Below are 6,823 nucleotides of genomic sequence, written 5' to 3'. Positions count from 1 at the left end.
GTATATTGCAAGCATCAAATTCTAAATCTGTTTCTATTTACAAACTACAGTGAAGTGTACATGTGAACACATTTATTTTTTACTTTTGTATGTTCAAGAGAATTACCCAGAAATCTATTTACTGTGTTTTGCAAAACGTCTCATCTCTTTTTTGGAAATAGGGTTTGCATTTTGCGTAAGACAAACACAGTCCTTAAATATTGCTAATATTGCTGTCTGTTTTCTTTATATGCAGGTAAGTTTAAAGGAGAGAAGAACATCCAGAACCTGTCTGCTGTGTACATGGATGTGTTGCTGTTCCTGTGATAGATGGTGCTATGCTGGTGCTGTACTGGTGCTGCAAAAGACCCATTACACTGATGCCATGATAGTTCTGCTACACCATCAACAAACAAAGGTATGTTTAGTACTTCCACTTCAGACGATAAAGAACAAAATCGGTAACAGAAAAATTGTGTTTTAAGTGACACAGTCAAGCCTTTGACCCAAATATATGCTAAAATATTAAACCATGACATGAGGTCGTTAATGCAAACGCAATTCCACAATGGTCTACAGTTCTTCCTTACTGTCATCTTAGTTGTTGAAGCAGCTTCTAGCCATTATCATTTTCATTTTTATCATTTAGCAGACGCTTTTATCCAATGTGACTTACAGTACTGTGACAGTACACTATTTGAGCAATTGAGGGTTAAGGGCCTTGCTCAACTGCCCAACAGTGGTGCCTGGCAGTGATGGGGCTTGAACCAGTGACCTTTGCTTACTAATCCAGTACAACTGCCCTTGTCATCTTTATTTGCAATGGTTCAAATACTTTTCTGTCCAGACTGTACATTATTAATTGATGGGTTTCAATGTGTGTGTGTGTGTGTGTGTGTGTGTGTATATATGAGTGTATATTGGGTTTGTGTGTGTGTGTGTGTGTATATATGAGTGTATATTGGGTTTGTGTGTGTGTAAGAGCACCCCCTCACAAGATCTGGACAGTAGTCCTTACTAATGATACCTACAGGGCACAAGGTTACAAACCCCCCTGCACAACACACACAGTGTGTGTGTGTGTGTGTGTGTGTGTGTGTGTGTGTGTGTGTGTTTAAATAAGTGTGTGAGCAAGAGAGAGGTGGACAACGAGGCCACCAGGCTGGATATGAACTGAATAACATTATCAACTGCTGGATCAATACTGACTGTACAGGCGCTTACTAATGGTACCTGCAGGGCACAAGGTTACACACCCTTGGGCACAACACACGTGCACACACACACACACACACACACACTGCATCTGTGAATATAGTATGTGTGTGTGTGTTTGTGTGTGTATTATTTGTTTTTATTACTCTACTGAAAGTGTAGTGATGGAGTAAATGTAAACATGCGCTTGAAGTATTTATTCATTTAAATACGCGTCGCCTGTAAACACTGGGCATAAGTCAGGATTACACTCTGTACAGGGTGTTAATTCATTACAGGGCAACACATGCCCCATACCTAGAGGCAATTTGTGATTGCCTATGTTTATGGAAGGTGGGAGGAAACTGAAGTACCCAAAAAACCCACACAGACAAAGAGACAGCGTGACAAAACACACGCCCAAGGACACACACTTGGGGGAAAGATATATAGTATATGCAATAGATTCAGAAAGTATTTGAGCCCCTGCACACTTTGTTTTTTTGGATTTGATTTTACAGTGGTATCATTTTTACCATTACTCCACACTTAATCACCTATAATGACAAAGTGAAAATGTTTAAGGTGATTTTGACAATTAAATAAAAATAAAAAACTGAAGTTTTACTGAAGTCTTCCCGGATAAATCTCTACAAGCTTTGCACATCTGAATTTGGGCAATTTATCCAATTCTTAATGGCAGATCCTCTAAAACTCCACATTGAGATCCACAGTTTTTTGGATGTCTTGACTTGTGTTGTGTATATATCTAGATGTGTGCCTTTCTAAACCATGCATGTTTAATCTATTGAGCACCGGCCGTCTATAACAACTTAAGGGAAGATACGGAACCCTCAAAACCAGCCGAGACCCCAACCGTGCATAACGTTGGTCTGAATACGTCTTGAGTCCACTTTACATGACAATATAAACGTATGTGTTTGTGGTTGGTGTACCTATTTCTGTTTGGTGCTCTATTTATTCTGTATGGAGGTGAGGTAGATGTCAGCTGAAGGACGACCGAGCAGATGGTGGTGCTCGGTTGAGTGTACACGTGTGTGTGTGTGTGTGTGCGCGCCCTCAAACTGCACATCGTAGGGTTCGCTGCAGCACCGTTTCGGGAAAACAGTTTACCAGGTGCAGAAAAATAGCAGGTAAAATACAGTCCAGTTTAAAGATCTGAATGAAGGAACTGCTTTTATTTTAACTTTCAATCATAGTCTGGAGCCTTTATGGAAACAGTAAAAGGTGGGAACACACCCTGGACGTAGCACCAGTGCACCAGGGCATCACAGACAATCACACACAAACACAGCAAGCTCCTCATGTACGCTTTACATTGTCCAGTAAAAAGTCAGACACGTTTTAATCAAATGTTAGATGTTGGCAGTGGAAGTTCATGTCATGTCACTACGCCATCATCACTTTGTGATGGTTGGCTGCACAGATGGGTCAGCTCTTTCCAATGCCCTCTGTCCCGTGTCGCTTGGAGCAGACTAGCCTCTGATAAAGCAATCCAGGTCTTGATGTTAATCTAGCTTATTCTTCCTCATCAGCCGCGCCCTGTCATACCACTTTTTTCAGTGTTTTCCTGTGGGGACCTCATCAGACGCTCAAAGTAACATAACTTGTGAGACGTAATGTACTTTAGTAGCTTCTTTTCTGTTCTGGCTATCTTGTAAACCTACTTGTGATCATCTTCCTCCATGAGATTTCTTCAGAGTCCAGGCTTCATGTCCATTTCCAGACCAAGGCTTTTATTAGTCGGAGCTTGGTTATGGTCCTAATTGATTCGATCGTCACTGCCATGCCAGTTGCCATTCTTGACTTCACTTAACCAGCACATTTTGCAATATTTAATACTCTACTTCCCAAATATGAGAAGGAATCCATGGTTCAGGTAAAATGTGCTGTAAGAAAGAGGCGTCCGTGATAAAATGTCATTACAATCAAAGGCCAGTCGCTTTCTGTTTGTCAGTCATCTTTTTATGTATCTCTTTGTTCAGACATTGTTTTAAAACCGCTGATGTTCCAAAAACACCCCAAAAATAGAAAACACACCAAGGAACCCCTCATCTTTTGTCTGATTTTGAAACAAAGCCCTCTGATTCACACCCCTCTCCCTGCTCAACTCGAAGTGTACCCTTACCCCCCCAGCTGAGAGAGCAACACTCCCATCACCCACCCACACACGCGTACACACTCGGCACCCCTCTCCACCCCCCGGGAGTTGACATCTGGCGGGCCGCGCGTGCTCGGCTGGTTCCAGATGCAGCGCCGGCGACACCGGAGCGCTCATTTCAATTCCATCAGCCTCTCCCAATCATCTCCACTCTCCCCTGTGCAACATTAACGAGCCTCTTTCATTTGAATACGTAATTAGCCGCCCGAGCACTCTGCTTCACTAATTTCGAGACAAAAGCATCGGGGAGCGGCAAGGGGGGGTAGCCGCGTAGAAAGAAAGAAAAGAGGAGACGAGAGGAGAGGAAAAAAACATTTGCATGGCAATTTAGGAAAGGGGGGCGAGGAGGGAGATGGGTTCATTTTGCCCGTTTGCTTTCCTTTTGTCTTTGTCCCGGCGTTCTTTCCTGTTCGTTCAGTCGGCGGAGGCACTTTGTTGTCCAGTGTAGCTGCCATGTATTAAAAATGTCCCGTGCTAATGCATGTATTTAATACTGTAACAGACAGCACAGTGATGAAGCAGGTAACGTTGGTGCCACACAGTTTCCAGAGTCTGGATTTGATCCCAAGGTTGTTGTGTCCATGTGTCCACATGGTTCAATTTACTTTAAACTAGTGAAGCACTTCTGACACACTAAGGTTAATTACATTTATGTAAAATTGTACACTTTAATGCACAGTGCGTGTAACCCTCAGGCTATTTAATCACACAATTTCCAACAAGCTCAGGTGTCCACATAGTTTTAGCAGTATAGTGTACCTGACTAAACAGGATTTTAGAACCTGAATTAGAAGCTAAATAGATTTTACAGGGTAAGTAGGATGAATTGAAGTGATTTGACTTGCATAAGAGCAACAATTCAGCTAAATATAGAATATAAACTGCAAACGAGTCTCCGTTAAATAAAATAAAAATATAATATGAACAAATCTGGGTTCTGCTGCTTATCTTTTTTAATATATTATGTATACGGAGAAATGACAAAACACTGCCACTTTTATGAATGAGTCACCGTTGCATTTACAAGTCGGCCACTTACCTTGGTATAGTCGTTGCGTGCCAGGTATATGAAGTGGTACGTCATAGAGATGCACGGAACAATAGTGTCTGATGGAGTGGCTTCCACACAGCAGCACGAGTCCTGAGAGCTCAATCTTTGCTTCCAGTCAGTGTCTATAAGGAGTGTTGCAGGTACTATTCCTACCTCCCAAATAAGTAAACTGGCTGCTCTAAATTGCCCCAGGTACGAGTATGAATGAGTAAGTAGGTTGCAATGATAGAAAGAAATCTGCTTTTTTAAAATTTTTATAAAAGCTGTGAATAATAGACCACGTAAAATAAGCCCAAATAATAATAATAATAATAGTTAATGTTTGGGGTCCAATGTCTGCTGTATTTTACATGTCACTGGCAGCTTCACCCGAAGGACAGCTTGTATTAATAACAATAATAATATGATGTGTATTTATATGACACATTAGTACACATTTAATTCATTTGAATTTATATAGTACCTATTGAGCTGCCTTGCTGCCCACTGTCTATCTAAATTTCCATCGTGGTATCCTATAGCTATAAGTACTTAGATGACTGACCATGAGCTTGTTGGACATCCTGTTTCGAAACCATGGGCATTAATACGTCTAGCGCATTCCACACCTCCAAGGTCGATATACATACCTCAAACTGTACAAACTGTTTGCTAAAATGATTACAGTCTGAACCTGACTCTGAGCCTTCAGGTTGTGGGCAGACTGCAGCCCTCGCTTTTACAGACGTCTCTTTCTTGCTTTTATTCCTGCTTGACCGCCTATCGGCTGAAAAAAGGTCAGGAACGTCTGCCTTAACCTCAAGGGGTTCTGAACGTACACTTTATTTCAGTCACCTGACCCCGAATGAACCGCTCTGTAATTAGCTAATGAGCAGGAGCAGGTGTGTTCGATTACGAGAACGCGTAAATGTGCAGAGCCCGAGATAAAGAGGAGAAAAGCAATGACATTCTCCACATTTACGCCAGCTTCCATCGCTATGAGCTCAGTGGCTGCCATGCAAGATAGATGCCAGGTGTTTCATGCCAGTCTTGGGATTTCAATTACTTTAATGTAACGGTTCGTTTTGTGTGGTTAGATGACTGGAACGTGTACAGTATGGCCCTACACCATACTAATAAATTATTGTGGTCTAAAACCAGGTGTTTCAGTTATTTTGTCCAACCCCTGTAGACACATGACTGTGAGCTTGTCAGCATTAATATTAGTGGATTCATCTTTGTGGCTGTAACGGCATCCTGTGTGTCTGTGGAAAACTGGCAGCATTTGTGATGAAGGTCTGACAAATTTATCCTTACGGTGTTCAATAGGATTGATGTCAGTGCTGTAGTAATGGGTGTGGCTGAAACACCTGAATTCAATAAAGGGGCAAACACTTTCAGCCATACAGCAGAAAAACAAAATGATAAATGAGTGTGCGCTTCATTTACCGGTCCTGCTGGTTATCTTATGAAGCAGGTCGAAGGTCATGACCTGGTGCCCAGCGTTTGCTGACCTTTACTTCTGCCACCAGGCTCTGTCTTATTTGCAGCAGGGTTGTGACCCCTTGTTTTGTGTCTTCTACCTTGGGAAGGAGCAGTATAGATCAGGACAGCCCTCAGGGGACCAACCTCGACCGCTCTTCGTACCGAAGTCGTACCGTAACGTCTTTATTTAACACACCGGGCCATCACTGTCTCTTCCAGTACAGTACAGCGATGCAGGGTTCAGTCCGTGCTTAAGGGAGGGCGGGGCATCACTTCAGGATTGTGTTTTGATAGACACAGTCCATCCAAACCCTCAGCTTGATTGCGCAACACTTTGACATCGTGTTTAATGTGCAGAATGAATTGGGTAGAACCTTCATACGGTTCTGTTCTTCACAGTGTGGTTTGGTTTTCTTAACACTGTATTGCTATACTACTATGGGGATCAGTATGCAGTATGCAGTATACAGTATGTAGTAGACGATTTAGTCTTTATCGATCTGACTTTGTGCACCGTCATGCTGGAACAGTTCCTACAAATATTTAAATAATTAAAAATACTTCTAACACAGTCATAGACAAGCTTTTGTCCTACCTCCATCCTATAGGTGGGTGGAGTTTGAACCACCTGAGCACAATCATTTAGAGTGGGTTCCACATACATTTATGTGTTAATTATTTGGGAATTTTGAGACACACCGGCGGCTCAGGATGCAACATTCATCAAAGCCGCACGTGTTTACGTTTAAATCCTGGTGTTAGATCAAATCCTCGTCTGCTACAGTGTCGTTCACGATCGCCGAGGTTTTATTCAGTAATTACCTTCGCGATGAACATGGGAGGAGCGCCGCGTCACCACATTAAACACACACTCGCTCACGGTGAGGAGACCGAGCATCAAGAACCAAAACAAAAACAAAGAACGTTTGAATCGGTCTGAATTTCCAGCTGTG

The 6,823-nt window shown here is 42.4% G+C and overlaps 1 protein-coding gene across 2 annotated transcripts in view; it reads left to right on the top strand.

Annotated features, from left to right (window-relative positions):
* The first annotated feature begins 284 nt into the window (after window positions 1–284).
* The window catches only part of cbfa2t3 (CBFA2/RUNX1 partner transcriptional co-repressor 3), an 87,340-nt gene continuing 80,801 nt past the window's right edge, over window positions 285–6,823 (top strand). For both annotated transcript variants that reach the window (XM_062989381.1, XM_062989379.1), the window contains exon 1: window positions 285–397. The gene's annotated coding sequence lies outside the window, so the exon portion shown is untranslated. The remainder of the gene's footprint in view (window positions 398–6,823) is intronic.

This window comes from Trichomycterus rosablanca, chromosome 27, assembly GCF_030014385.1.
Source record: "Trichomycterus rosablanca isolate fTriRos1 chromosome 27, fTriRos1.hap1, whole genome shotgun sequence".
Classification (NCBI taxonomy): domain Eukaryota; kingdom Metazoa; phylum Chordata; class Actinopteri; order Siluriformes; family Trichomycteridae; genus Trichomycterus; species Trichomycterus rosablanca.
The sequence above is the reverse complement of the archived record's forward strand: the minus strand, read 5'-3'. Positions and strand labels throughout refer to the sequence as shown.